General features: G+C 42.2%; 1 protein-coding gene across 1 annotated transcript in view; it reads right to left on the minus strand.

The window, feature by feature from the left end:
* Positions 1 to 27,829, minus strand: part of LOC122548963 (KAT8 regulatory NSL complex subunit 1-like) — a 202,363-nt gene extending 174,534 nt beyond the window's left edge. Inside the window, exons 1-2 of the mRNA XM_043687998.1 lie at positions 27,675 to 27,829; positions 18,991 to 19,137 (exon numbers count right to left, since the gene is read on the minus strand). The gene's annotated coding sequence lies outside the window, so the exon portion shown is untranslated. The remainder of the gene's footprint in view (positions 1 to 18,990; positions 19,138 to 27,674) is intronic.
* Positions 27,830 to 27,849: the final 20 nt, after the last annotated feature.

Raw genomic sequence — 27,849 nt, forward strand, 5'->3', positions numbered from 1 at the left:
TGTATATGGAGGTTGGTGGGGACCAGTGGGGTTCTGTCCTGGTGGCGGTTGGAGGGGTGGGGTTCAAAGTCAGAGAAGAGGGAAGTGGAGGAGATGCGGTGGAGGGCATCGTCGACCACGTCTGGGGGGAAATTGCGGTCTTTGAAGAAGGACGCCATCTGGGTTGTACGGTTTTGGAACTGGTCCTCCTGGGAGCAGATGCGGCGGAGACGAAGGAATTGGGAATATGGGATGGTGTTTTTACAGGGGACAGGGTGGGAGGTGTAGTCAAGGTAGCTGTGGGAGTCGATGAGTTTATAGTAAATGTCCGTGTTGATTCGGTCGCCCGAGATAGAAATGGAAAGGTCTAGGAAGGGGAGGGAGGAGTCTGAGACGGTCCAGGTGAATTTGAGGTCAGGGTAGAAGGTGTTGGTAAAGTGGATGAACTGTTCAATCTCCTCGTGGGAGCATGAGGCAGCGGCTATACAGTCATCGATGTAGTGGAGGAAAAGGTGGGGGGTGGTGCCAGTGCAGCTGCGGAAGATGGACTGTTCCAGATATCCTACGAAGAGGCAGGCATAGTTGGGGCCCAGGCGGGTGCCCATGGCTGCTCCTTTGGTTTGGACCTGCCTACGGAACCGACTGATCCCGCATGGACTCCGGACTAGGTTCCGACCAACAAAATTTGGAAACTTCCTTGAAGAAGCTCTCTTCCTCTCTCTACAAGGATTTCAGTGAGTCCCTCTCTCACTGCACACCCCAGGTCATCTCCTCTGCACAGAAGCTCTTCAGCCACATTCTCAAACAGACTCACTTTCACAGCCACATCTCCTTCCTCAGCACCTGTCTACGGAACCGACTGATCCCGCACGGAGTCCGGACTACGTTCCGACCAACAAAATCTGGAATCATCATCTCAGGGGATCTCCCATCCACCGCCTCCAACCTCATAGTCCCACAAATCCGCACCGCCCGTTTCTACCTCCTGCCCAAAATCCACAAACCTGACTGCCCCGGCCGACCCATTGTCTCAGCCTGCACCTGCCCCACCAACTCATCTCTGCACACCTCGACACGGTCCTGTCCCCCTTAGTCCAAGAACTCCCCACCTACATTCGGGACACCACCCATGCCCTCTACCTCCTCCATGATATTCGTTTCCCCGGTCCCCAACGCCTTATCTTCACCATGAACATGCAGTCCCTGTACACCTCCATCCCTCATCACGAAGGACTCAAAACCCTCCGCTTCTTCCTTTCCCGTCGTACCAACTAGTACCCTTCCACTGACACCCTCCTTCGACTGACTGAACTAGTCCTCACCCTGAACAACTTCTCTTTCCAATCCTCCCACTTCCTCCAAACCAAAGGAGTAGCCATGGGCACCTACATGGGCCCCATCTATGCCTGCCTTTTCGTAGGATATGTGGAACAGTCCATCTTCCGCAGCTACACTGGCACCACCCCCCACCTTTTCCTCCGCTACAGTCCCCTGTAAAAACGCCATCCCATATTCCCAATTCCTTCGTCTCCGCCGCATCTGCTCCCAGGAGGACCAGTTCCAAAGCCGTACAACCCAGATGGCCTCCTTCTTCAAAGACCGCAATTTCTCCCCAGACGTGGTCGACGATGCCCTCCACCGCATCTCCTCTACTTCCCGCTCCTCCGCCCTTGAGTCCCGCCTGTCCAACCGCCACCAGGACAGAACCCCACTGGTCCTCACCTACCAACCTCCATATACAGCGTATCATCCGCCGTCATTTCCACCACCTCCAAACGGACCCCACCACCAAGGATATATTTCCCTCCCCTATCAGTGTTCCGAAAAGACCACTCCCTCCGTGACTCCCTCGTCAGGTCCACAACCCCCACCAACCCAACCTCCAATCCCGGCTTCTTCCCCTGCAACCGCAAGAAATGTAAAACTTGCGTCCACACCTCCCCCTTTACTTCCCTCCAAGGCCCCAAGGGATACTTCCATATCCGCCACAAATTCACCTGCACCTCCACACACATCATTTATTGCATCCGCTGTACCCGATGTGGCCTCCTCTATATGGGGGAGACACGCCGCCTACTTGCGGAACGTTTCAGAGAACACCTCTGGGACACCCGGACAAACCAACCCAACCACCCTGTGGCTCAACACTTCATCTCCCCCTCCCACTCCACCAAGGACATGCAGGTCCTTTGACTCCTCCATCGCCAGACTATAGCAACATGACGGTTGGAGGAAGAGCACCTCATCTTCCGCCTGGGAACCCTCCAACCACAAGGGATGAACTCAGATTTCTCCAGTTTCCTCATTTCCCTTCCCCCCACCTTGTCTCAGTCAAATCCCTCGAACTCAGCACTGCCTTCCAAGCCTGCAATCTTCTTCCTGACCTCTCCGCCCCCACCCCAATCCGGCCTATCACCCTCACCTTGACCTCCTTCCACCTATCGCATTTCCAACGCCCCTCCCCCAAGTCCCTCCTCCCTACCTTTTATTCTAGCCTGCTGGACACACTTTCCTCATTCCTGAAGAAGGGCTTATGCTCGAAACGTCGATTCTCCTGTTCCTTGGATGCTGCCTGACCTGCTGCGCTTTTCCAGCAACACATTTTCAGCTCTGATCTCCAGCATCTGCAGTCCTCACTTTCTCCTGTTATGGAGGGAAGGTCTTACAAGGAAAGGCTGAGGGACTTAAGGCTGTTTTCATTAGAGAAAAGTTTGAGTGGTGACTTAATTGAGACATAAGCTAATCAGTGGGTTCCTCAGTCTTTTTCCTCAGATGGCAATGGCTCGCAGGAGGGGAGAGAGCTTTAAACGGAGGGATGATAGATGTAGGACAGACGTCAGAGGTAGTTCCTTGACTCGGTTGTAGGGACGTGGAACACACTGCCTGCAACAGTAGTAGACTCACCAACTTTAAAGGGCATTTAAATGGTCATTGGATAGACATATGGATGAGAATTGATTAGATTAGATTTCCAACAGTATGGAAACAGGCTCTTCGGACCAACCAGTCCACACCGGCCCTCCGAAGAGCAACCCACCCAGACCCATTTTCCCTCTGACTAATGCACCTGACACTATGGGCAATTTTTAGCATGGCCAATTCACCTGACCTGCACATGAAAAAGATTAGGCAACTGAAAACCCGACCATAAATGATAGATTATTAAATTGGGAATGCTCACAAGGTCAGAACTGAACGAATACAGATGGCCCGAAGAAAAGAAGCCAGTTCAAAAATAGGCAAATTGTAGACAGTTGTACGATTTCAAAACAAATGTTGGAACCTTTATGAATCTAATCATCCTTTGATAACCACGGTAGGTAGAGGTGAAGAGAGGAATGGGATTAAGTGTGAACTAATGCAGTTTGAATGACTAAGCTGATTTAAAATACAATTCCTTATTGCAGTTCGAAGTGGTCTGCCCCTTATTCTGGGACTGTCCACTGATCTTAGATATCCCAACTAGGAAAAATGTTCTTCCTGCATCTACCTTATCAATCCCCATGAACGTTTCCACAGTTTCCTGCATCTACCTTATCGATGGGTGGCACGGTGGTTAGCACTGCTGCCTCACAGCACCAGAGACTGGGGTTCAATTCCTGCTTCAGACTACTGACTGTGTGGAGTTTGCACATTCTCCCTGTGTCTGCGTGGGTTTCCTCCAGGTGCTCCGGTTTCCTCCCACGATCCAAAAAGGGTAGGTGAATTGGCTATGCTAAATTGCCCGTAGTGTTAGGGACAGGGGTAAATATAGGGGAATGGGTCTGGGTGGGTTGCGCTTTGGCGGGTTGGTGTGGACTTGTTGGGCCGAAGGGCCTGTTTCCACACTAAGTAATCTAACCTAATCTTTGGAATGTGGGAGGAAACCGGTGGACCCAGAGGAAACCCACACAGACACGGGGACAATGTGCAAATTCCACACACAGTGCCAGAGGCTGGAATCGAACCTGGGACCCTGGTGCTGTGAGGCAGCAGTGCTAACCACTGAGCCACCGTGCCGCGGGTGGAGGCAAAGACAGTTTGTTTTTAAGCAAGGGTGATAATTCCTCAGATGAATGCAGCAAAAGAAGCCAAGTCTCTGGCACAATGTGTGGTTCAGCAGTACTCCGATTCATGCACAACATGTTCCTCAGCAGAATGTGAAGGTGGCTGGGGTGAGGACTGCTGCAGAGGAAAGAGTGGAAACCAAATAGCGGAATGGTTGGAACAGATAGGTGTTTTTGCTGTCATGGAAGTGACTCCACCAGGGTGAAGGATGTCACTGAAGGGTGACAATCAACTAGGTAAAAACAATGACTGCAGATGCTGGAAACCAGATTTTGGATTAGTGGTGCTGGAAGAGCACAGCAGTTCAGACAGCATCCGATGAGCAGCAAAATCAACGTTTCGGACAAAAGCCCTTCATCAGAAATGCAAAATCGGCATTTCGGGCAAAAGCCCTTCATCAGGAATTCCTGATGAAGGGCTTTTGCCCGAAATGCCGATTTTGCATTTCTGATGAAGGGCTTTTGTCCGAAACGTTGATTTTGCTGCTCCTCGGATGCTGTCTGAACTGCTGTGCTCTTCCAGCACCACTAATCCAAAAACTGAAGGGTTACAGGCTGCTGTTGGAAGAGGGATAGCATGGTCCAGATTGGTACCAATGACATAGATAGAAAGAAAATGGGGTTCCAGAAGCAGTTTCTGGGGCATTAGGACCTTTTCAAGGAGAATGAGTCACAGCTTAGCAGTTCCAGGATAAATGAACTAAGGGAAATTTGCAAGTGCTGTTGGAGCAGGTTTGAATTCTATTCTTGGGAGGGTGACAAACAGAGAATTCAGATGAAGGAAAAGTCATTATGGTGGAGCATTCCGAAGAAGAATCATTATCAGACTTGAAACATGAACGCTCTCTCTCTCTCTCTCTCTCTCTCCCCACAGATGCTGCCAGACCTGCTGCGTTTCTTTCGCACTTCATATTTATTTCAGATCAATTATTTTGTTTTATTTAAATGTTGGTAGGAGTTTATTACATAACACAAAGCAGTGTTACATCAGGCATGATATAAATTAAGAATGTAGAGGTTCATGTAACAAGGGAATGCAATAATTATTAGTGATTTCAAATACATATTTACACAGAAAATGTATATACACACACACACACACACACACACACACACAAAGGGTAAATCTCATGAGCACGAACACTGTACAGAATGAATTCTTGAATGGTTTTCCAGAGCATGTTGAGGAGCCAGCTTGGAACAGGAACAGGCTATTTTTGGTTGAATATTATGCAATGAGAGAAAGATCATTAGTAATCTTGCCATCAGGTAGCCTTTTATAAACAGTTATCATAATTAAGAGAATGTTCTCAAATGTAATGAACAAGCTCATATCAAGGGTCTTATTTCTGAACAAAGGAAGTCATGAAGTTACAAGGAGCAAATTAGCTGTGGAGGACTGGGAAAATGCATCAACAGGAAGCCATGACTACTACTTTACACAGTGGCGAATTTGGCACTCTGGACAAGCACACTCTAACAGACAAGTATTGGACAAATTAATCGGGCTGAAAATTGAAATTACCAGGACCTTATGTGGTGCATCTCAGAATGCTGCGAGAAAGATAGATATCATGACAATCATCCATCAAAATTCTGTAGATTCTGGAATGGCCCAGTACTTAAGGGGGCACAGAAAATAATGAACAGTCAGCCTGACATCAGCAAGGAATTATTGTAAGGTTTGATGGAGGATATAATAGTTCAATGTAAACAAAAATTCTTCATGGGACAAAGTCGATGTGCATTCATGCAAAGGAAATAACACTTGATAAAGGTGTTGTTAGCAGACTAGACAAGGACTCACCTATGGATATGGCTCATTTGAATTTTCACAAAACTTCTGAGGAGTTTGCCTCAGCTGGTTAAACAACAAAATTAGGGCACATGGGATAATAACATGCTTGTGTGGATTGGTTAACAGGAAATAAAGTGAAAGTAGGATATCAACATGATGTGGTTGGCAGGCCTTTACTGGTGGGATACTGTAAAGAATGGTGCTTGGACCCAACAGTTCAGAATCTATCAATGATTTGCACGCAGAGACCAAATATAATTTTGCAATTGTTGGAGATTACCAAATTTCATTATATCTTTGAGAGGATGCAGAGGCTTCAGGGAGATTTGGACATGCTGAATTTGTAGGCAAGAACATGGCAAATGGAATACAGTGTGAGGTTATTCACTTTGCTCAAGGGAGCAGTGTAGTTCTGAAAATGGAGAGGAGTTGGGAAGTGTTCATGGATAAAGGCAAGAGTGTATCTTGGTTCATAGGTCACTGAAGGCCAACATACAGGTGCAACAAGCAGTTGGGAAGGAAAATGGTATGCTGGCTTTCATAACAAGAGGATGTTAGGACAGGAGAAAAGAAGTTTGGTTCAGTCATATGGAACCTTGATGAGGCTACTCTGGAGTAGTCTGTGCAGTTATGATCCTTTTGCCAAAGGAAGGAGGGACTTGCAGTACAGAATGTGTAGCAGATATTCCATGAACTAATACGGAGATTATGGGACTGTTCTGAGGAGTGATGAAGGAAACAGAGCTTACATTCTCTGGAGGTTCAAACAGTGAGACGTGACCTCATCAAAGTATACAAAATTCTTACATGAGCACACAGGTGTTTTCCTGGTGATCAAAAAAATTCAAATCTATTTACAGCAGTTTCTTTGTCTCTCTATACATCAAAATGTGCAAAATTCTTGCAAGATGTGACCAGTTTTGGAGGGGGGAGGATGTTGGAATTATGTCTAGATCTCGGTACACAAGCTGAGAAGAACAACAAACCATTTAGCTCCAAGATGAGATGGAATTTCTTTAGAGTAGTCCATTCTTGGAATTCTCTACCAGAGGACTGAGGAAGCTCAGAGTATGATTAAGACAGAGATTGATAGAGATGTTAAGAGATCAGACGATGAAAGACCACATTTTCTTTTGGATCTACAAAACTGAAATGGAGGTTGCTCTGCTAAAACTGATTTCAGGAGAGTTTGCATCTTGAAAACTAAATGTAGCATATTTCTGAATTGTACAATACAATCTTGCCTCTCGAAGCAACATGAGGGAGCATTTGAGAACGAGTAGCATCAAGAATCTCAAGTGAAGAAAATTCTGCCTGACAACATCCAGAACCGACAGACAGAAAGCATCCATCTCCCTCTTCATATGGGTAAAAGGAGAATGAAGAAATCATTCTAAAACCAGAGGTCGAGGTTCACTCAACCAAATTGTAGGATAACTGTCACCATGTAGACAGGATGTCACCATTGCAAAATCACAAGATCCAATAGAAAATAGCTTTCCATCTTGTGGCCTGCATTTTCAATCCTCAGAATTTTGTTTCCTATGTATTTATTCCTTTTTCCACCCAGAATATGTGTTATAATGTCTTTTGTCTAAATGTGTTTGCATTTGGGAATATTGAAGGGGTACACTAACTTGAAGAAATTAGAAATCTTTTACTTTCACTGCTGTTGTTAAAGTTAAGTGTGCTGCAATTCATGAATTTTTTTACCCAATCACTGAAAAGAATTGCTTTTGTCTTGAGTCGCAGTCAGCCAAATTGGTTATTTTTGGTGGTCTCCTTATGATTTTATCTCATTGCAAATTGAGAGTTTTGAAACATGAGAGCACAATTATTGGCACACACCACCACTAGAATGGCAGAGCAGGTTTGAGGTGATTAGCCCATTCCAGTTCTTATGTTCCTAAACGCTATTCCAACAAGCATTGGTCTAATTTTCAGCACCAATGGGCTTTCTCGCCCACCCAAGACTTCAAGTCATCTGAAGGCTTTGAGCAGAATAATGAATAAATGTCATTCTTTTCAACCTCCATTACAAAATGTTATTACAACTTCCATCATCCTCCCTTTCCACTATGTTGATAAACATGACTGAGAAAACACTGAAGTCTGACCTAAAGTGGATTTTCAACACAAAATCCTCTCCAGCACAAGGACCACCAACAGGATATAAGCTGCTTCTGTGATTCTCTCAATTGAGGAAATGCCAAAACTCTCATTAGAGCCTTTGTTAAATGCAAATGGACCAAATTTCAATGTTTTTTCTGGACAAGAGTAGATCCTCCAACGACTAAAAACTTGCATCCAGAAGTCAAATAGCCTCAAATCATCCTGAATCAAGCCCAGATCATCAACTGCTGACTTATACCGGCTCTCAGATCAATACAGTTCAAATTTAAACTTCTCATCCTCATGTTAAAATTCCTCAGGCTTACTCTCACCTGAGAATCAGAGAAGCAGCACAGGACTGACTGGATGACAAATTCAGAGACATGAATTAAATTCCATGAGACACAAGTTGAAATTCTGCCAGTGCAAAGAAATTTAAAACAATTAAGTACGGATGGAATAAAAACACCAGCGTCAGTAATGAGGACCATAAAATTACTGTTTGGTCACAAACATCCAATCTGCTGCCATGAATACCTTTTCAATGATATCTGACTATACATGACTCCAGACCCATTTCAGCATGCTTGTCTCTCAAGTGGACTATGAATTGACCTTGTAAACTTCAAGGCTGTATTCAAGAAGCTAGTGCACCACTACATTCAAATGCAACTGGTTGTGTGCTATGATTTCTGATTTTGCCAGTAACGCACGCATCCTATAAATGATTTGAAAACAGCATTAATATGAACACTTTTACAACCCACAAAACCTCAACTCCCACTTTAACCAGTTGTGTATTTGGACTCTTCTCACCACTGACTACTTTGCTTCCAATGTTTGGTCCCCATGATTTTTCCTGAACTACTACTACTCCTTAAAGTCCCCTGTTTCACTTAAACTTTTGATCATTTTCATTGTTTGACTTTTATTTTTAAAAAGAGTTAAGGCAAATGTTGACCAAGACAAAAGCAAGCACTATAGTAACAGGAGAAGAACTGGGTAGTCATCAGAGGCTTGGAGACTTGTGAAGGAAGAGATTTATCACAATGTATTATTTCAGTTACCTGGAGAAAATGCACTAGGTTAGGCCCGTTGAAATGGTCATATTTAGATGATTGGAGAGCACAATCAGCAAGAGAAGTTTGCAGTTTGGAGTGGGGTGGGATAGAGAGAAGAGCTGAAGATTCAGATTTACCTGTGTTTCTGGGCGGAAAGATTTCCAGGATGGAAAATAAAGGGTGTCAGAATTTGATTAGCTAAGCTTGGGAGTGTTTTCAAGTCATGATGAAGCTAACACAAGAAATGGGGTAGTGGCTATGTAACAGATATTTCAGTTGATTTTCCAACCCCCACCAAAAGCAAATGATTGCTAACTCTCTGCCCTTTTAAATGAGTTTAAACAGATGTGGATTTCTTTTTCCAAATTCTGATGGTGAGAAAGGGGCAGGTACACTTTTAAGGAATTGAATAATCTAAATCAGCAACAAAAACTGAAGTTGCTGGGAAAGCTCAACAGGTCTGGTAGCATCTATTAAGAGAAATCAGAGTTAATGTACAGGTCCAGTGATCATTCCTCAGAACTGAGGAACCATTCTGAGGAAAGGTCACCAGACCGGAAATGTTAACTCTGATATCTCTTCACAGATGCTACGAGAGTTGCTGAACTCTTCCAGCAATTTCTTTTTGATTCATATTTATAGCATTCGCAGTTCTTTTGGCTTTTATGAAAATAAGCATTTCGTCTTGTAACCAACCAGCAGCTGCTGCCGAAAACCGGTTATTGACTAAAATGAAAAGATCCATTGATTAAAGCAAGGCTAGAGAAAGGACCGGGAGTCAGACTCTGCTGCTCCCAGTGACTGGAAACTTGAGTGTTCACAGTCTCTCCTACAGTTCCTATTCATGTGGCAGAGCTTGTCACACCACAATGACCTTACAAATAACTGACTGTCCAACATGTGACTGCACAAGCAAAAGGCTAAGAAGAATTTGCTTGACTTAATTCAGGAGCTCCAGAAGACACTAACTCAATTATTTGTGGAGACACACACTTTAAGAGCCACATGACAAGTGAATGTCAGGAAAGCCCCAATTAAAATAATGTCTCAAGCACCAGTATAAAATTAAGATCTCGTAAATATTGGAAATAAAATCTAGTGAGGTGAGGTGGCATATGGGAATTTATAATAAATTTCAGAGTTTCCCTTGCTGAGTCAATAAATTCCGAAAAGCCAATGAGACCCAACAAAAGTGCTGAAGGCTTGGGCCTGACTTGTGTTGACTTAGTTACCCTCATAAGGATGGGGAAAGGAGCGCTTCAAATGACAAATGTTGAAGAACAGAAAAATAAAACATCTGAAGGGTGCCAGTGTTGACCTCAGAGCTGGCACCTCTAGTGCTCTCAATCAATTTGCATTCCAACACAAAAATTTACAAAGAAAATATAGCAAAATCTGAAATACAACTTCAAACAAATGTACAGGGTTTGTTTGACAAAGTTTGGAACTCCAGTTTTCATTTAAAGCATGAACCAGTTTTCAAATTCATACGCTGTCGTCATGCATTGTCTGGATTATATTATGAGTTTTCTGAAACTTTTTCCCCTTTATTTGCCTCTCTGATGGCCATATGGAGCTGGGTTTTAATAACAAACTGGATTATAATAGAACAAAAACTCCAGACATAACCCATAAAGAGAAGAAAATTTCATAATTTATGAAGGTCGGATGGAAAACAAGCTGTTTATCATGTGATCAAGCCAATAAAAGGAGGCGAGTCTCCAGAACTGCTGTGATTATGCTGAAGCTCGGCAACAATGGACTTCACAACATTTTGTGAATTCATGAAAGGACATTTAAACACACTGCCATCACTGATTTATGAACATGGCAACAGGTATTTTTCTTACAGATATTGGGCCAATTAGAAACAGAAAATAGGAACAGGATTAGGCCCATTTGGTTCTTCAAGTCTGCTCTGCTTTTCAGTGCAATCATGCCTGATCTTCTAACTCACAATACTGTTCCTCCTGTCTCCGCATAACCCTTTAGTCCCAAGAACTACATCTCGCTCCTTCTTGCCAATAATATTTTGACCTCAACTACTTCATGTGGCAGAGAATTCCATAAAGTCAACACATTTTGGTGAAAATATTTCTCCTCAGCTCAGCCCTAGATGGTTTACCCATATCCTTGGATTGTGATCCCAATTCTGGACTCCCTGGTCATCAAGAAGATCCTTTCTACACCTACACAGTACAGTCTCTTCGAATATTCGAGGTTTCAATGAGATTCCCCAGTCCCTGGCCTCAATCTTTGAGCCACAGTGAATACAAACTTAAATGATCCCTGTCTCTTTGTACATCCTGCCAGGCCAGGAGTCAGTGTGGCAAACCTTTGTTGCACTCCCTCTACAGCAAGACTATCCTTCCTCCTAAGAAAACCAAATTGGCATACAATACTCCAGGTGTGGTCTCAACAAGGCTCTGTACAATTGCAGCAAGACATTCCTACTCCTGTACTCTAATTCTTTCACTGACAGCCAACATAAGTTTTGCCTACTTCTCCAACATTCCAACACCGAACAGCAACTGGTGTACAAGGACCCCCAGATCTTGTTGCATCTGTTCCTTTCATAATCTATTTAGATAATAACCGGTCTTCCTCTTTTTGCAACTCAAGTAGTAACCTAATTTCTCCACATAATAATTCATCTGCCAAGCATTTGCTTACATACTTGTCCAAGTCACATTGAAGCACCTCTGCATCCTTTTCACACTTCACCTGCCTAGCTTTGTGTAACCTGCAAATCTCAAGATTACAATTAGTTCTATTATCTCAAATCACTAATACATATTTTGATTAACTGGGATGCAAGCACCGACTTTTGCAGTACTCTGCTAGTCACCAACTGCAACCTGGAAAATGACCTGTTTGTTCATACTGCGTCTAGTCTCTACCCATGTCAATACACTACCCCAATCCCACGTGCTTTCATTTTGTGTTACTCGCTTATGTGGGACTCTAACAAAAGCCTTCTGAAAGTTTAAGTCAACCATATCCACTGCTGCCCCTTCATCAAGTCTATTGTTATTGAAACTCATCATGGTCAACTACTTGTAACATCAATTAGTGGGGGGTGGAATAAAATTTTCAATTCGGAGATGCACCTTTCCTATGACAGAATAAGTTGAAGCAGTTTGAATGGGACCGTAGAATCAAGACTACATGCAGTGCCCAAAATAGCTGCCTTATCTCAGCAAGATGGCCGACAAATGCACACCTCCCCATCGCAGCCACATTGATAAGGCAACTGTCACTCCTAAAGTTGCCAATTTTTCTTCATTTCTCATTTTCCTGAAAAGGTGGACCCTTTCCCAACCGTCCCAGTATGAGTTTGATTCAAATGAGTGCCTTGCCTCCATCACCTAAGTCAGCACCTGCATGCTTACTTTCAGCGACTGGTGTACAAGCACACACAGGTGTCATTGTACCTCTTTTACTAATCTATCTTCAGTTCTGAGCAAGGATCACTGGACTCGAAACATTGAATCGGTTTTCTCTCCATTGATACCTGTTAAATTATTCCAACAATTTCTGGATTTTTGTCTGTTTCACATTTCCCATCTAGATTGGCGTCACCTGCAAACCTGGGAGATATTAGTTAGTTCCCTCATCTCAATTAAAAACATATAGAAGAGTAAATAACCAGGATCCAAGCACTAATCCCCACTGGTATCTGCACTTCTTTGTTTTACTCTTTCAGTGGAATTCAGCTACTTTCCAATTTTAAAACAAATGTGGTACTGTTATCTGAAGCAACATGAATTTTGTGGAATCCAAGTTAAGCAATATCTGCTGCACAGTACAACTGACCCCTAACCAGCTAACATTCACTGTTTTATTGTGTCTCCCACCTAGAATTGCACTCATTAGTTCACCTGGTTCCTTTTGAAATAAGCAATTCAAAGAGAATCAGCAAGATGTGACAGCATTTCTGAAGTGTTTTAGCATTCAGAAGATCTAATGAGCACCAATGCGACGTAGAACAAATTTCCAGAATGTGCACAAAATGGTTTGTGGAGCAGCAGGTCAAGGAACCAACTTCAGTACAGTTTAGTTAGGTAGAATATTCTGCAGCAGTTAAGGCTAATAAATAATCTTGCCAAATCATCCTTTCATAAGACTGACCATACTCAGTGTATTTTTCATTATGTTTGAAAACAATTTGGTTCAATCTGGTACTCTGATCTTAAATCCAAACAAAGACATCAATGAAGGTGTGAGGATAAAATTGGCAGTGGTGGATCAGAAAATGCATTAAACAGTATGACTAAAGACAGATAATGGAGGAGATTAAATTCTTGAATGTTGTCAAGTTGTAGAATTCTTAACCACAAAAGGCTGTAAAGGCTGTGTAATTCAGTGTTTTGAAGGCAAGGATCGACAGATTTTTAAACAGAAAGTGAATCAAGCATTTTGTAGAAAGACATTCAAGTGGTGATGATGATTATCAGATCAGCTGTTATCTCATTGAATGGTAGAGCAAACGCTATGGGCTGAACAGCCTACTTATCTGACATCTAAAAAGGTCTAACAAAACTCCTTTATCCCAAGAATCAGCCGATAGGATCTTCCGTGAATTGCTTCCAATTTAGTTTTATACGTCCTTCATGAAAGGGGAGGAAAAGTCATCTCGGTCTGGTCCAAACAATTACCCTGTAAACTTGTAACAAGATTTCCCTTGTTAATGTTGTAACTCGCCAAACAAGGCCAACGTTTTGTTTGCCTTGCACATGACTTCATGTACCTGCCGGCTGACATTTTTGTGATTAATTTACAAGGCCACCCATACAGAGGCAAACACTGATTAGAGATTATCAGTATGACTGTGTGCATGGGAAATGACTGTGTCCGTGGACTTCAGTGAAACCTTTGACAAGGTTCCCACATCATAGACTAATTAGTAAAGTTAGATCACATGAGATTCAGGGAGAGTTTACCAATTGAATACAAAATTGGTTTGACAGTAGGAGAGAGGGGGTGGTGGCAGAAGATTGCTTTTCGGACTGGAGGCCTGTGACCCGCAGTATTCCACAGGGATACCTCAAGCCCCTCACCTCAAGCCCCCAAAACGCATCCACCCATACTATTTCCCTTCTGTTCTTTTTACCCGAGATTCACCCCTCCCAACCAGCACAACTGGGCCACTCATGCGGACACAAAATTGGCTCTTGCCGATGGCACTGATGAATCATTGCCCACACCAGTTTTAGAAATTGAAAACCAGTTAGCAAGTCACAGATCTCAGGCTCTGACTCCACTTGCCTTGTGATCAGGCTTTGTGTGTCCATCTCCTGACTAGCTGTGCAGCTCTCAGCTTTATAGATGGACCAGAATTATTCCAGTAAGAGTTCAGAATCTCAAGTTTTTGCAGCTGATGACACTTTCTGCACAGAGTCATCTTGGCCACACAAGGAATCCAGAACTCCTCACATTTCACAGAATAAGCATTGCAGACAGCCAAGTTAGCCTGCCTGCTTTTATTTACAATATTAACTAATAAATGACAAGTTTCAAGAAGGAACAGGAACAAAATGATCAACCAACTGCTTACCAGCTCCCCCATGACACAAATAATTTTGAAACATGGTCAATCCATCATCAACTCCAGCCCCTCCACTTCTGTTTTCTAATTGTGAAACTACCAACTATCCCAGCTTTTGGTCATCCGTCATAATATCTTATGTAGTAGGTTGGTCTCAGTTTGCTTCAGAAGCAAATAGCAACTTTTAATAATTGAACATAAACTGTTAAATTTGCGATGTAGTCACAGAGTCATATAGCACAGAAACAGACCATTCAACCTAACTCGTCTGCGCTGACCAGACATCCCAACCTGACAAAAGTCCCATTTGCCAGCATAAGGCCCATATCCCTCTGAACCCTCCTAATTCATTCACCCAAGCAGATGCCTTTTAAATGTTGTAATTGTACCAGCCTCCACCCTTTCCCTGGCAGCTCATTCCATACACACACCATCCTCTGTATCAAAAAGTTGCCCCTTTGGTCCCTTTTAAATCTTTCCCCTCTCACCTGAAACCTATGCCCTTAGTTCTGGACTCACCACCCCGGGGAAAAGATCCTGGCAAATCACCATATCCCTGCCCCTGGTGATTTTATACAGCTCTTTCAGTTCACCCCTCAGCCTCTGATGCTCCAAGGAAAAAAGCCCCAGCATATTTAGTCTTTCCCTATAACTCAAACTCTCCAACCCCTAGCAACATCCTTGTAGATTTTTCCTTAACCCTTTCAAGTCTCACAACAACCTTCCGATAGAAGGGTAACCAGAACTATAAAGTGGTCTCACCAATGTCTTGTACAGCTGCAATATGACATCCCAGCTCCTATATTCAATGCACTGAACAATAAAGTAAAGCGTGTTCAATCAAGTATCGACAAGGCTTCAATTTAATGCGTAAAATGCCGTTGTTCATTTTCGACAGAACACCACTGCCTCAATACTGCACTGGTGTCTATCTTGAAGAGCGTTGTCGTCAAAGGGACTTGAACTGACTTCTTTCTTAATCCAAGGAGAGTGCACTAAGAACGATTAATCTGCTGCGCCACCCAGTGGCTAAATAAACACTGCATTTCTGCCTCCATCTCCAGTCACAAAGGGGCATGAAATTCATTCAGCAAGGATCTCAAAGTTCTGATCACGAGTCTGCAAGACTCAAAAGGTTAGCTTACTCTCTCTATGGATGCCGCCTGACCCAGTGATCCCCAGCATTTCTTGTTTTCACAACGATTATATGATAGGTTGTCTGAACTTAAGAAACACTACTGACTTTGGGGATAAAAGGCTAAAAAAAAAATCCAGTTCATGCTTCGTTGTGATGCTGTTCTCTCTCAAGGTGTGGATGTCACTAGCAAGGCTAGATTTATTGTCTAATTTAACACAGCTGATGTAGGACTGAAGTCAAATGTAGGTGTATGGGTCAAGCATACTAATTTCTTTTCCCAAAAACCATAAGTTGGTTATTATTACAATACAAAAGATTGATAATTGCTGAACATTTACAGTTAAGGAAATTGAATTCTCAAACAGATAAGTCTACTCCACAGCTGTGCAATAACATCTCTGATTAGGAAATGCAAGGAGCAGAACTGATTTGAGATTAGCTGAACAAGGATAACTTTTGTCCAGATTTTGTCCAAGTTTCAAGTTCAGAGAGTTGTCTAATAATCAAATTGTGGCATGGCTGAGCTCCTCACCACATTAAATTGACATCTCATGTAAAATATTAGACTGAATAGATTTTCGGTACAACCAGGGGTTGGTGTCATGGCAAATGGAAAAATGAAATGCCCATCACTAACTGCCCTCAATAACGCGATAGTTAGTTGCCTTCTCAAATCACTGGTGACTATTTGAGGTACATCTGCTGCATTGTTACGACTGAATTCCAGCATTTTGATCCAACATCAGTGAAGGAGGATAACATATCTAAAAGGCATGTACAGGTCATGTACATAATCTGGACAGTGAGTGGCTTGCACATGGTCACATTCTGATACATCTACTGCCTTGTCATTCTAGATTGCTGAGATGCTGGATTTGCAATATGCAGTCAAACCAATCTTGCTGAGTTATTGCAGTACATGGTAAATAGAGCTGCTATCGGTGTCAGCGGTGAAGGGTGTGTGTGTGTGTGTGTGTGTGTGTGTGTGTGTGTGTGTTGAAGGTAATGGATGGGGTGAAGCTTTGAATGTTGTTGAAGCTGTACTCAATCATGCAAGTGGTGAGTTTTCCATCACACATCTGATTTGTGCCTTATAGATGGTGGACAGGCTTTGGGGAGTCAAGAACAGTTACTTGCAGGACTTCGAGCCTCTGACCTACTCTTGCAGCCACTGTATTGATATGGTAAATCTAGTTGTTTCTGGTGAACAGTTACGCCCAGTAGTTGATTGTGGAGGATTCAGCACTGGGAATGCCACTGAGTGATAGTTATGATTCTCTCTGGGGGAGATGGTCATTGGTGTTACACATGCCAGGCAATTTAACCCGTCTCTTGTCAGCCTAAGCCTGGATCTTGTCCAGGTGATGCTGCATTTGGACACAGGCGACTTCAGTATCCGTGAAGTTGTGAACATTGCTGATCACATTCCACAGACATTCCACTTCTGACGAAATAATGCAGGGACCATCATTGGTGAAGAACTCAAGATATTCAGTTTGGGCTGAGATGATTGACCTCAAGAGCCACAAACATATTCCAATTTACTAGGTATGACTGTCACCGGTTTTGCACCTTGTTGGGTAGGTGCCAAAGTCAGCTGTAATGGAAACCTTGGTGAGACAAGTGCTGAAGTGAAAGTCTTCAGTAGTATTGCTGGAAAGTTGTCAGGACCATAGCGTTTGCAGTATCAAGTGCTTTCAACCACTTCTTGATAGCATACAGAACAAACTGAATTGGTTGAAGACTGACATTTTTCACGATGGGAACCTCAGGAAGAGGCAGAGATGCTGATTGTCAATTAAACACTTCTGACTGGAGTTGTTTGCCAAGTATTCAGCTTTGTCTTTTGATGGGAAGCATAGCACATAGCATGGAATATTTGTGGAGCCACCTCATTGCACAGGGAGATGTGGATGTTGGGGGGTCATTAATCAATTAGATGTAGTACAACTGTTGATCCATTGCTGTGGGAATCACTTCGCTCAACCACTTGCTTTTTATGCTGATTCCAATGGATGGTAGGCTGGTGTTTCAGCTTCACCAGGTTGACACCTTGGTTTTCAAATATGCTTGGTATTGCTCTCTGTGTGGGTTTGAAGCAAGGTTGATCTCCTGGCTTGGTAATAGTGGTAAGATAGGCCATATTGTTCAAGATTGTGGTCGAATAAAATTCTGGTGCTTGTGGCACGGGTTGATCATGGATGGCCAGTTGAGTTGCTCCATCTATGCATGGTTGTAGTGCCATACAAAACAGTGGAGGATATCCTGAGGACTTGATCAAAACAAGGACTATTGAGTGGTCTCTCCATGAACAGATGGATCTTTAAAAGACAGACTGGCGAGGATCAAGACAGTAAGTTTTCCTCTCTTGTTCGATCACCTCATCACTTGCTGCAGAAGCAAACTACCAGCTTTGTCCTTTTGGAGTTAGCCAGCTCAATCAGTAGTTTTTGGAACATGAAGCCGCTCATCCAATCTACCGAAAACTGTAACAAACAGTATATTGGACAAACAGGCAGAAATCTAGCCACCAGAATACATTAACATGAACTAGCCACAAAAAGACGTGACCCACTCTCACTAGTATTCTTACATACGGATGAGGAAGGACACCACTTTAACTGGGGCAACACATCCATCCTAGGACGAGCCAAGCAGAGACATGTGCACGAATTCTTAGAAGCATAGCAGTCCAACCGAAACTCTAACAACTAACACGGACTTGAATCCCATTTACCACAGCCTGAGAAAAAGAACAGGAAAAGACATCACCATAGGAAATGGTGTCACGACAGGAAATTACATCACCAACCCAAAAAAACCTAAACACAAATAGGAAGCGGGACTTGCCAGCAGTGCTTCACACAGAGGCTCACCGAAGATGTTACCTAGTATGGTGATGAAACGTCTGAAATTGAACCTTCCAGCTCAGCGAACAAACTTACATGCATGGCCAAATTTGAAAACAGTCAGTACATTCCAATATTGGGTAACACACGTTACATAAACATGAAAACTGTCAGACAAAAAATGCTTCCCTGTTGCTCCAATTTGAACACAAAGGTTATAAAACTCCAAAGTGCACTTCATTGCATGGCAAGACAATTTCACCAGCTATATTACGAAAATCCTAGGAGGTATTTAAGTTTGCTCTCAACCTACAATTGGCATCCACATTCATAAGGAGTAAAAATAACAATTCTTTATTGATTTACAATTGAGAACTGGCTTGCAAGTATGAGTCTTTCACCACAAAAAGGACAATACGGAGACGACAGCTCACAAACTGCCTTGCAGCAATAGCTCACCTGTTGTCATGCTATCATCCACTTCCAAAATTCATTTGAACACATCCAAGCTGATGAATGACAAGCTGGAATGCCACATCACAATCTGGACAGTCATGGGGAATACATGACCGCAGAGCTGGGCCACTGGAATTCACCCTGGTATTTCTGAGGAAAGCAAAAATGGGGAGGAGAGGAAGGGAGGGCAGTAGGAAGAGGAAGAGGAAGAGGAATGAGAAAATATACAAAAAAAATTGAGAACACAGAAAACATTGCAATTGCTACACAAAACATGAGAAAAATCAGCTCCAAATGTTAACTTTGTGGACCAAGATGCATCACTCACTTGATTAGGTAATCTTTTTGACGAATCCAGTTGCAAATGTCAGCGAGATAGTTGGACTGTATTGTACATTATGAACCTAATATCAATTTTGAACTGTCAGCTAAAATACAACCAACAACAGGAATAGGAACTTGCCGGTTCTGAGCACAGGACCCTGCTCTGTTGGTCCTTCACATCAGAGGGAAGGTCTTCATTGCTCAAAAAGCCCTTCATCAACACATTGTTTAAAAACCAATGGGATACAGACCACTAAATTATGCAAAAGTTCTCAAATGCAAGATGGTGCCACAGATGGTAGCAGAGTTGTAGTGTCAGTAGCCGAGAATTCCTGTGGCCCAGCTCTGGGGTCATGTAAACCCCATGACATCTAGCGTAAATAAAATTCACAAAATAAACCTAGAATTAAAAAAAATTAGAGTTCACAATAACTACAATGTACTGTTCAAAAAAAAACCATCTGAATCACTTCCGTCTTTTTTGGGAAGTAAGTTCGGCCTCCTTTACTACCATGGTCTATAGCAATATGGTTGACCTGTAACTTCCTTCTGAGATGGCTTGTTGGGCTACTCAGTTTAAGGGCAATTAGAAAAAGAAAGCAAATATGGGCCTGGGAAGAATAACCATGTGCCCTAAAAGACTGAAGAAAAAGCAGAGCTTTAAATGCCAGAAAAAGTATTCTCTCACAAGCAACAGAAAACCAAACTGGATTCAGTTCACTGGATGCTTCGGAAAAGCACCAAATGTCATCCTAACACCATATCCATTTAAGATGACATTTACTGTATCTCTTCCATTGTACTTATTGTTTTAAAAAACTCATTTGTGGGATGAGAGCACTGCTGGCTGGTCAGCATTTATTGCCCATCCCTATGTGCCCCTTCAGACAAAGTTGTGAGCTGCATTCTTGAACTACTGCAGTCCACCTGCTGTAGGTTGACCCACAATGTCATGAAGGAGGGAATTTCAGGAGTTTGAGCCAGTGACAGTGAAGGAACAGCAAAATATTTCCAAGTCAAGATGGTGAGTGGCGTGGAGGGGTACTTGAAGGTCGTGGGTGTTCCCATATATCAAATGCCCTTGTTCTTTTAGATAGAAATGATTGTGGGTTGGTAAAGTGCTATGAGGATCTTCGGTGAATTTCTGCAGTGCAGTTTGCAGATAGTACACACTGCTGTGACAGAGCAGTGATGGAGGGAGTGAATGCAGTGTCAATCATGCTGGCTGCTTTGTCCTGGATGGTGTCAAGCTTCTCGAGCATTGTTAAAGCTGCATCCATCAAGACAAGCGGGGAGTATTCCATCACACTCCTGACTTGTGCCTTGTAGATAGTGGACAGCCTCTGGGGAGTCAGAAGGTGAATTACTCACTGCAGTGTTCCCAGTCTCTGACCTGCTGTTGTGGCCAGTGTTTAATGTGACGAGTCCAGTTGAGTTTCTCATCAATGATAACCCCCCCAGGGATGTTGATAGGAGGGGAATTCAGTAATGGTGAAACCACCTGCTCGAGACCTTTGACCAACACCACTTCAAGGTTTGGAGCACATCCTTGTCCCCAAGATTGTACTTTGATTTATTGTTTCATGCAGAAAGGTTGATGCACCTTATGGAGATAGTCCAGAACCAGAGAGGCACAATCTCAGTCAGAGGTCACATATTTAAGATAGAGACGAATAAAAATTTCTTCTCTCAAAAGGTAGTGAGTGCGGAATTCTTCATCTCAGAAGGTTGTTAAGACTGGGTTATTAAGTATATTTAAGGATGAGATATTCAGATTTTTAAATCAGGAAGGAAATCAATGGTACAGGGAAAAAGGAAAGAAAGTGAAGTTGTGGATTATCAGATCAGCCATCATCTATGTGGATGATAGATCAGACTCAATGGGCTGAATGGTCAACTTCTGCTCCCATTTTACGGTCACTAAGTTTTCTTTTGATTTATTCTTTCATGAAAGACTTATTAATTTGAGCAGAATTGGGCTTTTAAGAACCCAAACCAATTAAACCAAAGAAAAAGCACTAAGTTACACTAGATTGCAACCCCTTTTCATTCTTTCAAAGAGCCTTGCCTCAAATTTTGGCTGAATCTCAGTCCCTTGCTCCTGAGATCTGGCTCTCTGGGGGCAGGGAGCCTGGCAAATTACAAGACCTCATCTCATGATCGCTCTGGTCCTAAGCCTGGCCAAGGTGGCAACAACATATCTTGGCAGAAGGCCTGCCTCTTATCTGCGATTCCATCTGCACCCAGCAGGCCCTGGTGAGGAGCATATTTTTTCCACTGGTACACTTGAACTTTTTATGAACAGTGGGCACATCAGCTTCTGAAATGAATCACCCACCATTCCCCAAAAACAATATTGATATATTTAGTTTTCCTTTGTTTTGGTGCTACTTGAGGGATGGATAATTAGTCAAACTGCTTTCTCATGTGAAAAAGAATTAAAAAGAGTCTTCCAATCAGTTTGAGGCTGCAGCCACTCATCCTTTTTTGAGGGGCTTGCTCAAAATGCAGAGAAAAGTAAACTACTACCCAAGTCAGCATTATGATACTTCAAAAATAAACAAACTCTCCCCCAGTTTCCCATAATAAACAGTCCCACCTCATGAAATAATTGAAACATCAGTTTCACACAATAGATACATATTGGAGATATTAAGTTACTGTATTGAATCAGTTGCCCTCCAACTTGGAGGGGAGCTTGCAGGTGGTGTTTCAAAGTGCTTGCTGCCCTTATCCTTCTCGATGGTTAAAGTCATGGGTTTGGGAAATGCTGTTGAAGGAGCGTCAATGAGTTACTCCAGTGCGTTTTATAGATGGCACATCATGCTGCAATTGAGTTGGTGTTCAAAGTTGGAGTTGGAGTGCGAATCAACCTGGCTGCTTGGTACCTCAATGGCGCCCTGCTTCTTGTATTGTTGGTGCTGCTACCATCCAACAACTGGATAGTATTCCATCACATTCCTAACTTGTGCTTTGTGAATGGCAGACAGGCTTTAAGGAGGCAAGTGTGATATATTCAGAGCAGAATGGAAACTTTGTCTCACTTCTCCACAGTAACCAATTTTACATTTGGAGAAAACCAGCTCATCTTTCCTTCAGCAGATGCTGCAAGTTGTGAGTTTTAATTGGATAAGTCATGGATTTTCTGCAAGTGAACCAGCCACCTTGTGCTGCTTTCAAATGAGTAGAAACATTCAGAAAAGGAAGGCTGAAGAGAAATCTTTGAATTTCATTGCAAACCAATCCAAAAGGAACAAACAGAATTGTTTTCATTTTCCCGCTGGCTAGATGTTTCTTTTATTTCCCTTTTCATATTTGTCTATGTACAATATAAGGAATAGTTATAAGGGGTGCAGAGTTTTAAATTTGGAGCATTCACTTGTTTACCTGCAGCTAATTGTGTGCAATAAATAGTGGTTCTTTTGAAGTACAGAAACCTGCTATGCTTCCTATCAACCTGTGTTGAAAACCAGAAAGTTCAGGGATTTTGCATATTTATTTTATAAACTTAAAATATGATAACTCCTGGAATAAACAAGGCAGCATGCTATCCCAGACTACCCCAATAATAAAAGGTAAACAGAGGTACAACCCTACACACACTAGTTATATTTTGCAATAAGCAGGAAGGCTGCTCCTCCATTGGAGGAAACATGTAAATAGGAGGGGAGGTTGATGATGCTTTCATTCATTGTCCAGTCAGGCATAAATTTAAACTGGGATTACCAGATATCATTGCTCACACTTCTGCCCTCCCCTTTGCCCCTCACACAAATGTAAATATTGCCCTCACTTTCCACAGCAGCTTTTACATTCAAAGAATCATCCCCTGCCATTTCCAATATTCCAGCATGAGACTACCAGAAGACATATTTCCCTGTCAGTATTCTGAAGGGATTGTTCCCTTTGTGACACTCCAGTTCACTCCTCTATCACACAATACTTTATCCTTCTGCCATAGCACTGATACATGGAATTGGAGGTGGGAAAACTTTTGTCATTTTACCCTCTACTTCACTGTCCAGGCCACAGATTTACCTCTACTTCTTTCAATCTCATCACCTGGTTTCATTTTTCTTTCAATAAATTTTGCACCTCCCTAAATGACACTCCATTCACTCTGCATTGGGAAGACCAAACCTGGACTGGGTAACCTCAGCTCAGTCAGCAAGCACAAACCTGACCTTCAGGTTGTTTGCTATTTCAAAGCACCATCATACTCATGCTCATATTTCTGTTCTCGGTCTGCCGCAATGTCCTACCAAGTCCACACAACCTGGAAGAACAGTATCTTACTTTTTTCTCACACACTTCACAGCCATTTGAGTTCAACAACTTCAACATCTGATCTGTCTGCAGCTGTTAGAATTTAAGAGTTAATTGAAAGTTACAAAAAAAAATCAGATCGCACTTAGAAGTACTGTGCGTAGTTTTGGTCTCCATCTTATCAAAAAAAATGAAGAACAGGAATTAATGAGGAACAAAAAAAATGACAAAAACTGAGGGGATGTTGAACTTATCCTACAAACGGCTGGCAGGGTGACCTAATAAGACACTAAAATATTTGAACGACTTTACTCAGACAAAATGTTTGCACTCTTGTGCCACGAGGTGAACATATCTTGTATCGGATGTGCAGAAAAGAAATAAGCCTTTCAATTAGTCAGTTCATGCTGAACTGAAATCTCAATGCTTTATTCCCTTCATTATATGCATGTCTAAATTCCTTTTCAAACATCAATTAAATTTGCCTCAACCATTCCCTGCACTAATAAGTTCCACATTCTTCCTGCAGCTTTGGGGAAAGACAGTTTCTGACTTTCCTGTTGGATGTTTTGATATGTCTTGTATTGACAGTGTCTAGTTATGCTCTTTCCCATTTATGAAAATATTCTCGTGTCCATATAATCATAACCTTCCACAATTTTAAAGACTTACATCACATCAACTGAGTCTTCGTTTTCCACAAATAAATAGACTGAATCGAGCCATTCAAATATGCATACCCAATTTATTCTGGTATCACCTTTGTAAAGCTTCCCTGCATCCTCTTTAATGCCTGTGTCCTCCATACAACATCGTGACCAGAATCATATCTAGTACTTGAGAAATAGTTCAAATAATAAACCACTCATTAACTATTCCAATATAGCAACATTCCATAAACACCCTTGTCAGAAGCAAAGTCTGTAAAATAGATGGCCTCACATGGAATTCCAGCAGCAGGAAGAGAACCCAAGCTTTTAGCTGGAGGAAAGAGTGACAAAGAAAGATGCATTAGCTTTCACAATCCCAACAGCTACTGAAAACTAAACTAAAAGTCCTGGTTCTGTAGGAGCTTGACCACACTCATTCAAGTGGGGTTGAAGTTCTAACTTTAAAAATAAAATCCCAAGGCCTCACAAGCTGTTTACTTTATTGGTGTGAAACAGACCATTTGGGACCTCTGTCCAAACCTCACTTCATAAAGTGAAACAGGACAAAATGCACCTCTTAAAGCCACAGTATTGTCACAATATTACAGACACAGAGATCCATTCAAAAGTCTGATAACAATGGGGAAGAAGCTCTTCTTCAGGGACAAAAAAAAAAATCAGTAAAGTTTCGTCAATTAAGATTTTCTGTGTTCAAATCCATGCTGACTGTTCATTTTCATATTTTTCTTTAAGATGTAGTTTTATTCTTTCAAGTGCTCATAACCGATAGGGTTAATACTGAGCACTGCCACTCACTATGATGTCATATAAACTGTTCTACAAGTTCATGATCCTGGAGAAGACAAACTCAATGTCTCGGTCCTCCTCATTCTTGCCAACAGTATCCATCAAAGCAACCTAATCTATAACCAGTTGCTGACATGCAATCAATGAATTTAGACCATGAAATGGGTTTCCTCTCCAACAGGTTGAAGCAGGACTTGTACATCTCCACACTGAGGATGATGGTGGCAGCACATGGGGAGATATTAACTCAATCTAGTAGCAGGTACAATACAAGGGGTCCATTATTTTTCCCCAAAACCAATGTGAAACTGTCTGACCTGATTATTCTCTGGAGTAAATCCCTATATTTAAATGGTGATGAGACATTACCTTGTAGTCATGTGACAATGGACCTTCTGCCACCCATCAAAAAATGCAGGCAATCGACATTACAATGCTGTTGTCAGGGTCCAAAAATTAAAGTGCTATAAGTGAAACACAGAAATGAGCTGATACAAGAGCAAAAGAATAGTGTAGTTTGCATCAGAGGAAACATTGGAAGCCACAGGAGTCTGTACTTTCAGTGTGTTTGTAGTGTATTGGAGTTCCACTGTATGCATCATCAATTTTCTGCCAACTCCCAATTCTTTAAAAGTACAGATCCACCCCATCAGACCAGGAACCTGATCCTCCAAGCTGGATTGGTTTACTCAATAAATCCTTAATTTTTGAATACACCTAATTTCCCAAGAATACGAAAAGCTAAAACTAATTTTGTCATGTCCCTATTCATAAATCTATCCTGTATTGGTTCTATTCCTGTACTGAAATCAAAAAATGCTGAAATCACAGCGGGTCATGGAGAGAAAGCAAGCTAATGTTTTGAGTCTAGATGACTCTTCAGAGGTATTCCCATCACACTTCTACCTCCAAAAATGTTTTACTTTTTTATTCTCCTTAAAGTTTTATTTTTATTGTTCCTGTTGGCTTTCTGAATATTATTTGACTTTTTTTGAACGGTTGTCAGGAGGTACCTTGTGAGAGCAATAATTACTGGCCCAAGTGGTCTATGCCAAATGGTGGCATGATGACCCATGATCTGGTCAACGTTCATCTTTGGTTGTTTAGATTCAGAGATGCTTGCAGATGATCACTGTTCTCAAAAGGCCAGTCATTCATTCTGCAGTTGTCAACAGCATCACCATTACTGTGTTTTACGATTGCTGACCAAACTCAATTGGTCATAGTAACAAGGTAGCCACAAAACCAGGTGGAGACTGGGCACTCCCCAATGAGCAGTTTATCTTCTCAGTGCCTTGACATTTACTTATGATGTTCAATTTTAAAACTTGAACGGAAAGCTCACTGTCGAGTTGGAGGGGTGAAGTTGCAAGAAACCTCTCAAATATCATTTAACATGGGGCATTTGAATGACTATCATCCTTGCCCATGAATTAAATACCTGTAGTACTCTGGTGGTAATGGACGAAATACAGGATGCCCAATAGCTCACAGTTAGTTCAACAGTATCTTTCCTACGAGAAGATCCACCAGAGGACAACAACAATATCACTGAAACAGCATGACTTCCAAATGATATCCCATAAGCAGGTTCAAATCGGGGGGGGGGGGGGGGGAAAGGAGAGATAAAAGGGAGACATAAAAAGAGAAGGAAAATTGAAAACGAAAGAAAAGGAGAGAGAAAAAAGGAGGGGCAAAAAACTGACGAGTGATAGAGAGAAAAAAAATTGTTCTCGGCTCTTTCCAACCTTAAATTTAACCTTATGGCTTTAATCCCACAATTTGGTCAGACTTTCTGGTTGATTAAATCAGTTCAAATAACTTGGTTTTATTATAGCACCTTTCACAACTCAATTCATGTCCAAGGCACTTTGCCAATTAATTACTTGTACAATACAGTCGTTTCCCACTTGAATCCCACAAAGCTCCGTTGCAAAGAGTTTCTGGGGCATTCACTCAAGTTAAATCTTAGCTCGACAGGAGGATAATTTCTCTCCTGTTCAACAAATAACATGACAAAGTTCACTTCAACCCCGTGGCTTAAACCAGCCTCAGTCAAATACCAGGTTGAACGGTGTATTCAAGTTTCTGTAGCGGGACGTGACTGAACAACCTTCTGATTCAGAAGACAGCAGCGATGCCGAGCCTCAACCGACACACAAAGTTGACAAGTTATCAAACTGAAAATAAAACAAAATCTATCCCCAGAAGCAAGTAAGTTTCCATTTCCCTCACACTATCTAGCTCAAGTGACATCAGCTGAGCTCCACCGCATTTCCGACACTTCTAGCCCACCCTTTCAAACATTAAAACAGAAAGATAACTAAACATAAAATTCAATTGCTTCCTACGGAACAAATGACGACCCTTGGAGCAGCGAGAAGCGGAGATGTAACAAGTCAAAGCCTGTGCCAGAATGTCTTTCGGAGGTGGGACGAGGAAATTGTCACAGTTACTGGCGAAGTCCTTACACAAAAAAAAACACCTTGCCAACCACTCTTTGGACTCGTAATTGCAACAACGATTCCGAAGAAAAATTAGTACGCTCATACCCTAACAAGTAAATTAAAAGTGTGACATTTTAATTTCTATCAAATACTGTTTCGCGAATAGATAGATCCAACTACAGTATGCACTCACCTCGAGTGAATTTCCTCCTTCTCGCTTTCCTATGTAAGCAACAAAGACCACTCAACGAGCACAAAGTATCTAAATGCGTCATTCTAAAAAGCTCTTTAGTCAATTACTCCGTTAGGTTTTTGATATTTTTATTATTCCACGAATTATCAGACCAACTGCGAGACTGCAGACCCTG

This window comes from Chiloscyllium plagiosum, chromosome 4 (assembly GCF_004010195.1).
Source record: "Chiloscyllium plagiosum isolate BGI_BamShark_2017 chromosome 4, ASM401019v2, whole genome shotgun sequence".
NCBI classification, from domain to species: domain Eukaryota; kingdom Metazoa; phylum Chordata; class Chondrichthyes; order Orectolobiformes; family Hemiscylliidae; genus Chiloscyllium; species Chiloscyllium plagiosum.